This window comes from Strix uralensis, chromosome Z (assembly GCF_047716275.1).
Source record: "Strix uralensis isolate ZFMK-TIS-50842 chromosome Z, bStrUra1, whole genome shotgun sequence".
In the NCBI taxonomy this organism is placed as follows: Eukaryota; Metazoa; Chordata; class Aves; order Strigiformes; family Strigidae; genus Strix; species Strix uralensis.
In genome coordinates, this window is record NC_134012.1 from 88,462,232 (window position 1) to 88,470,712 (window position 8,481).

The 8,481-nt window shown below is 36.0% G+C and overlaps 1 long non-coding RNA gene across 1 annotated transcript; it reads left to right on the forward strand.

The window, feature by feature from the left end:
• The first annotated feature begins 1 nt into the window (after nucleotide 1).
• Nucleotides 2–6,040, forward strand: LOC141937998 (uncharacterized). The gene is made up of 3 exons (XR_012627132.1): nucleotides 2–667; nucleotides 1,983–2,063; nucleotides 2,164–6,040. It is a non-coding gene; the product is annotated as an uncharacterized LOC141937998 (long non-coding RNA).
• Nucleotides 6,041–8,481: the final 2,441 nt, after the last annotated feature.

Consider the following 8,481-nt stretch of genomic DNA (forward strand, 5'->3'; position numbering starts at 1 on the left):
CCGCCCCTCGGCCGCCGCCCCCCCGCCCCTCCGGCGGGGCCGCTCGGCGTGGAGCGGGCGAGCGCGGGGCTGCCCATGGGCTGCGGAGGGGGCGGCTGAGCGGGCGGCTGAGCCCAGGGGAGTTCGGGGCCAGGGGCGGCAGGATCCTTCTAGCGGCGGGCGGGCGGTAGCCCCCGTCACTCGGCGCTCTCTGGGAGGTCAGTCGGCCTCGGCGGGCGGTGTGGGGGCTGCCTTCGCCGCCGTGCCCCCTGCCTGCCCCGGCCGCTGGCTCCGGGCTGCGTGGCCGCGCGTCGAGCTGCTTGTTTCATAGGTGTTTAAATCACGACTTCCCCGTCTCACCCCGGCGGGACGCGGCTGAGCTTGTTCTTGTGCTAGCGCAGATGGTGTAGAGCGGAGGACTCTTGGGCTGAAATGAAAAACAATGTCAGGAAAAAGAAAAACGAGAAAAAAAAATCCATCGTAATTTTCCCAAATCTGTTCACATAATGGCACAAATTACTGTGTTGGCACTGTGTAGAAGGGGGAGGGAGAGCAAAAGCTGCTGAAAAAAGCTCTGCCGGTTTAAATGCGTGCTACACGTTTACAAGGATGTTTTTCAACAGTAGTGTTTGTGTAAGAAGACTCAGAAGCATTTGTGTGCCAATACAGCTGCTCGTGTGGCCCTGCGGTAAGCCAGTTTGGGGATCCAAGCTTGGTTTGACATAAGCCTCACTGGTAGTAGATTTTGTTCTTCTTTTGTTTGTATTAGATCATCTTCATTTTAGAATCACACTGAAATAATCATGTGTAGTTTCAGTGCCCCCGTTTTGAAGAGTGTGTTAAATGTGGATCATAGAGAACTACATCTGGAAAACACAGTGTATACTATGGGTATTTAAATTGGCCAGTTTCTTTTTCTGGAAAAGATCTCTAGTTGATTTAATTAAGTTTTCAACTACCTTTCAGTGCAATACGGAATCCTGAAGGTTTACTAGATCTAGAAAAGACAGGAACAAGAAGATCTAGTGGTTAATGACGGGCAGACAGCAAACTAACCATAATTTTCAAAAGCTACAATGATTAACAGTTGACATAAACAAATTGGAATGTTATGGATTCAGTTCCTCTAGAAGTCTTCAGAGTAAATCTCTGTGCTTTTGCAGAGGGTGTGCTTTAAATCAAAATAAATTACTGAGTTTTGTAGGAGTAACTGTATAACTGGCCACTTACTTGTACCTCGAGAAGGTCATTGTAGAATTAGTGGCATATGAATGAATCAAGTAACAGGAGACTTCAAGAGGGGGGAAGTACTTTCAGGGCAGATGGTTAATATTTATATCCTTTTATTCTTGTGTATATGTTAAGTTATAAAAATACCCACACTTCAGGGGAAGAAAACTTGATTTTTTTTTTTTTTTTTTTATATGATAACATTTGTAGTGGGAGCATCAGAGTGTGTTTCTGGTATGTCAGAGTGCAAAGAACAAATCTATTTTAGCTTCATCATGGAATTTTTTCCTCAGTTCCGGAAATCATTGTAAATGTATTTATGTTTATATATAGTTAAATGTTGCTGTAAGTAGTCATTAACAGAACTTTATGTTGATTTAAAAAATGCAAACCAGAACTGATTTGTATCAAGTTTAGAACTTCTTTCCGTATCACCTCTGAAAAGCTGGTACTTCCTGTTTCTTGAGATTTTTTTTATGAAATGTATTCCTTCAAGTTCATTATCATATTCAGTGGATTTCTAAACCTCTAATTTTGTTTAAAAATTATATCGGTTTTTCTGTGTGCTGAGATGGACATAATCAAAGCTTACTCAGATAAGCTGGAATTGTGAGAAAGGTGTGGAATTTCTCTCATATTTCAGTAGTGGTTTGCTGTTTCATCTAAATCAGTATTAGCTCTTAACAAATTAATGTAGCTTTCTTGCAGAATTCTGAGTAGTGATGGAATAATGTAGTAATCAATTTTTACTTCATTTTTTCCCTGAATTTAAGAACTTGGAAAGATGTCAGTGTTCTGCACTGTGAAAGCTGAGTCCAGAGAGTGTTCAAAGGAAAATACTTGCAGACAACAAGGTAACTGTTTCCCTAATTCTACCCTTGCTGAAAACACCAATATTTTTAAACAATAAGGTTATTTACTCTGTGTTCTGTTAATTTCTTGCTTCTCTACTAGGAATGCCAGTGGGAATGTCCTGGAAATTCCAAACTGATTTTCCACAGGACACAGTACTTTGAGTAATGCAGCTTTTAGACACTAATACTGGGCTGTGGAATGCATCTGAATTTTTCACCTGAAACTGTTTATTTTAAACTTCATGCATCTTCCTGTGGACTTGCTTTGAAAGAGGAGAGAATTGTCTATAGGTAGTATTTATAATGGTCAAAGGAATAGAAGACATCAAACAGCAATCTGTTGAGCACAGAAATTGAAGGGCCAGGGATTATCTATTACATTTCATTCCTTTTGCCCCCCTAAAAGGAACTGCATGTACGAAGAACAAAAAAAGAGCTTATGACATAATCAAGCCTACAGCTTTTGTGGATGTTAGTTTCGAATAAAATGAATGTAATAGTGGTATGCATGAAGAATAACAGGGCAAAATCCAGTTTTTAATGTTATTATCAGTAACTTAAACTTTTAGCACAAAAGGCAATCAAATACTTTTAAATGTTCAAAATACTAAACTGAAGGGGGAGTTAATTAGGAGGAACGATTTCGTCTTAATACAATCAAGATTAAGAAAAGTCAGATGGAGAAGTACTGGAATTCTTAAATTGCATTTAGATTGAAGCCATACAGACAGGAGTAGCACTAAACTGATACAGTGTAGTTAAAAGAATGTGTGGGTTCAGGAGTTTCCTTTTGTCCTGCAGAATTTGGTTTTGTATCATTAAGATTGTTTCTGAACATATTTAAGTATGATCTTTTTGTAATTTTATGTTCTTTATTGTTTGCTTGCCTTGTCTCTTTCCTGGGAAGTTACAAAGAGGCTAAATAGCCTCCACTGATCATAGGGCTTCTTTCCCACTTTTCCATCTCTAGTTTGAACAGGTTTTTTGTAGTAATTTTTTTATGCACAGAATGGCTGTGTGCTTGGTGTGGACAAATGAAAGTTCTCTCCAGCTGATTGTTTAAAAGAAAAAAAAAAAAAAAAAGGCAGTCAAGTAACAAGTAAAGTTCAGATGGTTCATTTTTGGTGTGCACTGTTAACTTCAGTCTCTGGCTTAGTATTTCTGTGAGATACAAATCAAGTTGATAAAACCAGACTTTTCCAGACAGTTACAAAATGTGAGTTTATAATTTTATAGGTGCATTACTTTATATACAATGGCCCGATATATTTTGAACAGTATTTGGAATACTGATAAAGCCTTATCAGTTAATATTTTATCTCTATTGTTCAATAAATGCTCATTAACTGTACACCATTCATCTTACATTCCTTCACTGTAGCTTTTTGCTAGCACTGTTAGAGAATGTATATAATGTAACTGGAGTCCTTCTGGCTGTTACTGAAATGCAGCTGCTTTTTCTTTTAGAAATAGGACAGCTATTGTGCACTAACCATTCTGTTCAATTATGTTTTTAAGGTATAAAATGAAGAATAGTGTGTCTGTTCTGGAGTGGAGAGGGAGTGCAAGTAAGCATAATGTAACTAAGTGATGGAATTTGGCTAGCATCCTTGCAACTAATGCCAGCACTTAAAAGCCTTGGATACTTGTTGTTCTCATTATGCTGAATGAGAACATGGGTCAAGCATACCGTACATTGGAAATGTTCTTGATAGAACATCAGGCTTTCACAATTGTTCTTTAATCCACAGTTGGTAGCTAATTAGGGTAAAACTGATGATGTAAATAGTTTAAAAAAAAATAAAGTTATGTTGACGTAGCTAGACAAAGGAGAGAACATGAGCTAACATTCCCAATGGCTCCTTTTAACAATAAATTAATGATAAATCATGACATGATAATGCTAGTATACAGAAATTAATTTTATAAGGAGAAGATATGTGTAGACTTTCTTTTCTAACATAATGATTTATCTTTCAAGTTGCACATTTCTCTCATCTTGCCAGAATAAATTTGTTCTCAGACTGATTCCAATAGTTTTGTTTTCTTCTTGGATGTAAGTGTTGCTGGTAACGATAGGGATACTCTTGTGCTTAATGACTACTGAAATACAATTGTGTTTAACTATATCTTTGTCTTATTAATTTTTTTAACTACATGTAATCTGACTAGAAGATTTAAATGGGAATAAACTGTCTGCCTTAAAATAAGTGAAATTCTGTAAAAAAGTTTAATATAGAATAACTGAACACAGGCACTAGTGAAAGATGCAAAAAAACCCCATCCAGCTGTTCATGCTTTAAATTGTGGCACAAATAAGCGTTTTATAGAAATGACAGAAATTATAACTGTTGGGAATTTCTATGGAGCAATGACTGCCTAATGACTGATGGATCACTTCAAATCATGTAACGATGTAAAATGCTCTATATTCAAACCAGTAGTAAGACTCTAAAATAGTATGCTACTCTGCATCTGATTTTCTCCCACTGTCCTACCACTTATTCCCATTTCCAGCTCTTTTTGCTCTATTGATTCTTATTCTCTCCTGCAGTCAGAATTATTCTTAGCCATATATTTCCATTTATTTCCTTCTTCATGTTCCTCAGGTCTTCACAGCTGATGATGTGTCTTTCTTCTACTGCCCTAATCCTTCCTCCCTACTAAGGCCCATACGCTCATTTTGTTTTCAAACTACTGAAATTTTTGCTGTAACAACTCTGATCATTCTCTTTTCTCCTTATTCTCCAGAGTGATGGTAGAAACTGTTAGAATTGCTTTTGAAATTCAATGGCAAGAATTTTTGGGCCATTTTAGTCATTTGAGTCATGTGGAGAATGATAGGCCAAAAAACCCTTCAGCTATTCCCTTTTGTGGAAGTACTTTGAAAGTCATTTGTCATATAGATGTTTGGCACATGCCTATCTAGATACCTTAGTGTTTTTTCAAATTACAGTTTTGAAATTCTTTCCCCAGAGGCATGGTAGATGTCCTGCTTCATCATTTATGAATGAGATTTAAAATTAAAACCAAGCAAAATCATGGTTGGACTGTCAGATATGCACAAAAGCAGCTGGTCAATATGCAGCTTTAAAAAAACCCCAAGACTAAACAGAATAGCTGTTTCCCAAGTATCTTGGAAAACCGTTGATCATGTAATCTCAAATTTGCATAATTATGCCTGTGTTCATATGTGTATTGTGCCTTATTCTGAACCTATGATATAAGTTCTAATTTATCTTACACAATTTATGTTCAAAGTCTGGCACATCTTTTTCTGCCCTTGGGTTTCAAAAGCTGCTTGCTCCCCCTAGGATCAGCTAGTTGTCATTGTGTTTAGCTTTCTATGCAGAATGAATGCTCCCAAAGAAATTATATCAATGATAAGTTCCTTTTTAGCAGCACAGTAGCAGCATTTTTCAGACTGAATCATTAACAATATCCAGAATGCATCATTTGCTTCCTGCCTCTTCTGAAAACCTCACTGAGTTTGAAGTAGCGTTAGTCTAGGTATATACTCAGGTAGACCTGTCCTCAGTGCCAGTAAGAGGTGATATGTCACATCACTGTTTCTTCTTCTCACTGGTGATTCCTGAGAGTAAAGCACATTCTGCCCTTTCTCTTGTTTTTAGCTCTGTTCTTTCTTGTTTAGCTCTGTTACTTCTCTTTTACAATACCAAATACAGATGCTCAGGCTGCACTATTTGAAACAGGTGTTTGAACTGCAGTTATAAGAGTGGGTAGTTACTGATATTAAATGTTTTCTTATACAAGTACTAGTAAGTCACTGGTGAATTTCTTCTTTTTTGAAATCTCATTCAGTAGAGAATTTGAAGATTTAGTATAACCTTGACTAGAATTCTTGCTGCTCATAGCTATTTAATACATTCTTTTATTTCCATGTTAAAAATGAACATTGTCACATTTTCTGTCAAGAATTCTCCTGCACGGTAGATAATAAAATATGTAAATGAAGTTGACTTATTCTATCTTTTGGTCAGTTTATCATTGGGTGGCAGCAGAAAATTCTTTCACTAAAGCTCGTTTCTACTGGAGACACACAACCCATATATTCTGCACAGATCAGAAGAATCTTACAGCAACAGAGTAGTCCTTATCCTCCATTTAGAGAAAGGTTCTAAGATTTAGGCATACATTTTTGGTTCCTATGAGGGCATAAGTTTTTTTCATCATGTTTGGAATAAGAAAAGGCCCAAGCCTATAAAAGGCAAGTGCAGCATACTGTTTATTAAATTATTTTAAATCAAATAAATTCTGTCCTTTGGTTTGATTTTTTTTTTTTTTTTTTTTACAGATTAATGCATGATATTACTTGAATGAGCCAGGTGAAGCACAGAACAATAGTTTTAATTTTGAAACAAGGAATAAGTGTACATGACAGACTTTACTGCTTATACAGTATCAATTAGTTTCATTTATATGCATAGGCCAAGCAAACAAAATTTAGTAAGTTACTGCCTAGTATGATATGTGGAACCCAAGACTCATGTAATTCTGTTTCTGGAATTATGCAACTCCTTCCTGTGATTAGCTGCCTCGGGAACCTCTGTTCAACAATCTCTTTTAAGGAATGTTTTTAACAATTTCTGTTCCATGGTGAGAGAGGAACCAGATATGGAAAGCTCAGGAATGGCAAACATAACCAGAAGCAAATAAATGAAATTGCAACATTGTGATTGCTTTCTTAAAGACCCAGACATTCATAAAAAACAAAATCAGACAGTGTATCAGTTAAATTCATATGAATTTTGGTTCAATTGTTTCAAGATTTGGTTATCTTATCATTTGTGTCTAAAGCTAAGGAATTAAGTTTGCTTTGCTTTGATATGTTAAGATAGAAAAACATTTATTAGTGGTCTTCATGGTTGCAACCATCCCAAAGCAACTTGGAGAAAATTAATGGACATTTTGGGAAGTCAAACTCTATCCCATCTGCCTCATGACACCCAGCTTTACAGGAACCTGTAAGATTCATAAGAAAAATTATGTATAGATTGTGTGTGGGTGTGCAAGCATGTGTGTATATGCTTTTAAATATTGTTTTAAAACATCCAGTGATTTTGAAAGCTTTTTTGCAAGCACAAAGTTCAGTGTTTCAGATCACTAATAAACAAAAAAATGATTGCTTTCTTACTTCTGCAATGCAATTTCTTTCTCATAGTCACTTATTTTAATGAAAACAAAATAATTACCTTTCTTCTGAATTCTAAATGTAATTCATCGATTTAATAATATTTTCTTCCTTCATGACATATTTTTGCAATTTGAATAATTGTATAAATACAGCTTTTTCAAACATTTTGTAGGTCTGTTCCAAATATTCCTGTTCCATTCTGTTCCATTCCATTTGTCTTTTGAATTTATCATCCATCAGCTTGTTTGTGCAGAGAAGAGAATGAGTATAGGAGATTTGACTCACTTTTTATGAACTAGAGTAAGTAATGTTGTTTTTCTTATGGTAGTTTTTGATATTTAGATAATAGTCCCCATCAGTTCTGTATATGTGAGCTACTATTTACAACCTTTTTATAAGATTAAAAGTAGATATTTTCATCCTGTGTGTAACGTGTCAGCATATAGAACAGCAGCTGCTACAGAGGTGTAGTTTTTCAATAACTGTAACATTTTGCTGAGCTTTGTAATTTATTATACTCTATTACTGTATTATGCAACAGAAACTTTTAAATGTTGTTCATTTTTCCCTTCATCTTTGAGCTGAATATGATGATCCATTTTTATTTTATAGCTTGTGCGTTGTTTTTGATGAAGATATCCTCACTAGTGAAGTTGTTAACTGTTGATCATTCATTTTCAGGGAGGATCCCTTACAGTGTTCAGAGTATGCAGGTGTGGTTCAGCCATGGTTTATGAGACAAGTCTGTAATGTGGAAATTTAACAAGTAGAAAAAAATGCATGTTTTGCATGGTAATAGACTACAAGAAATTCAGGACAAATAATGGAAGCATAAATGATGTAATTACTAAATAATGGAGCTTCAAAATCTGTGTAAAGAGTTTGTAATTACAATTTGCCTTAGCAAGAGATATTTGGTGGTGTGAATGTCATTTAAATGAAAGAACACTTTGGAGTTGAGGGGCATTTTGGTTTTTATCCAAATGTGTCTTCAGTCATAATCAGTAAAATACATGTGGTAGAAAAGTAAGAGACAATGATAACGCTTAGCAGAAATTCTTATAGAATTCTGTAAATCTGTTGAGTTCACTTGCCTGCTCACTATATAACAGCCTGGGTTAAATGGGGAGGCAGTTCAGGTGTACTGGCCATAGCTTTTAATCATGCCATTTAGAAATTTATGCTGACTTGTAATGATGATCCATCTTTGAATTTTTCAGAAATTAATCCTATCACAAGGCATTGCTGCTTACAGTTACCCTG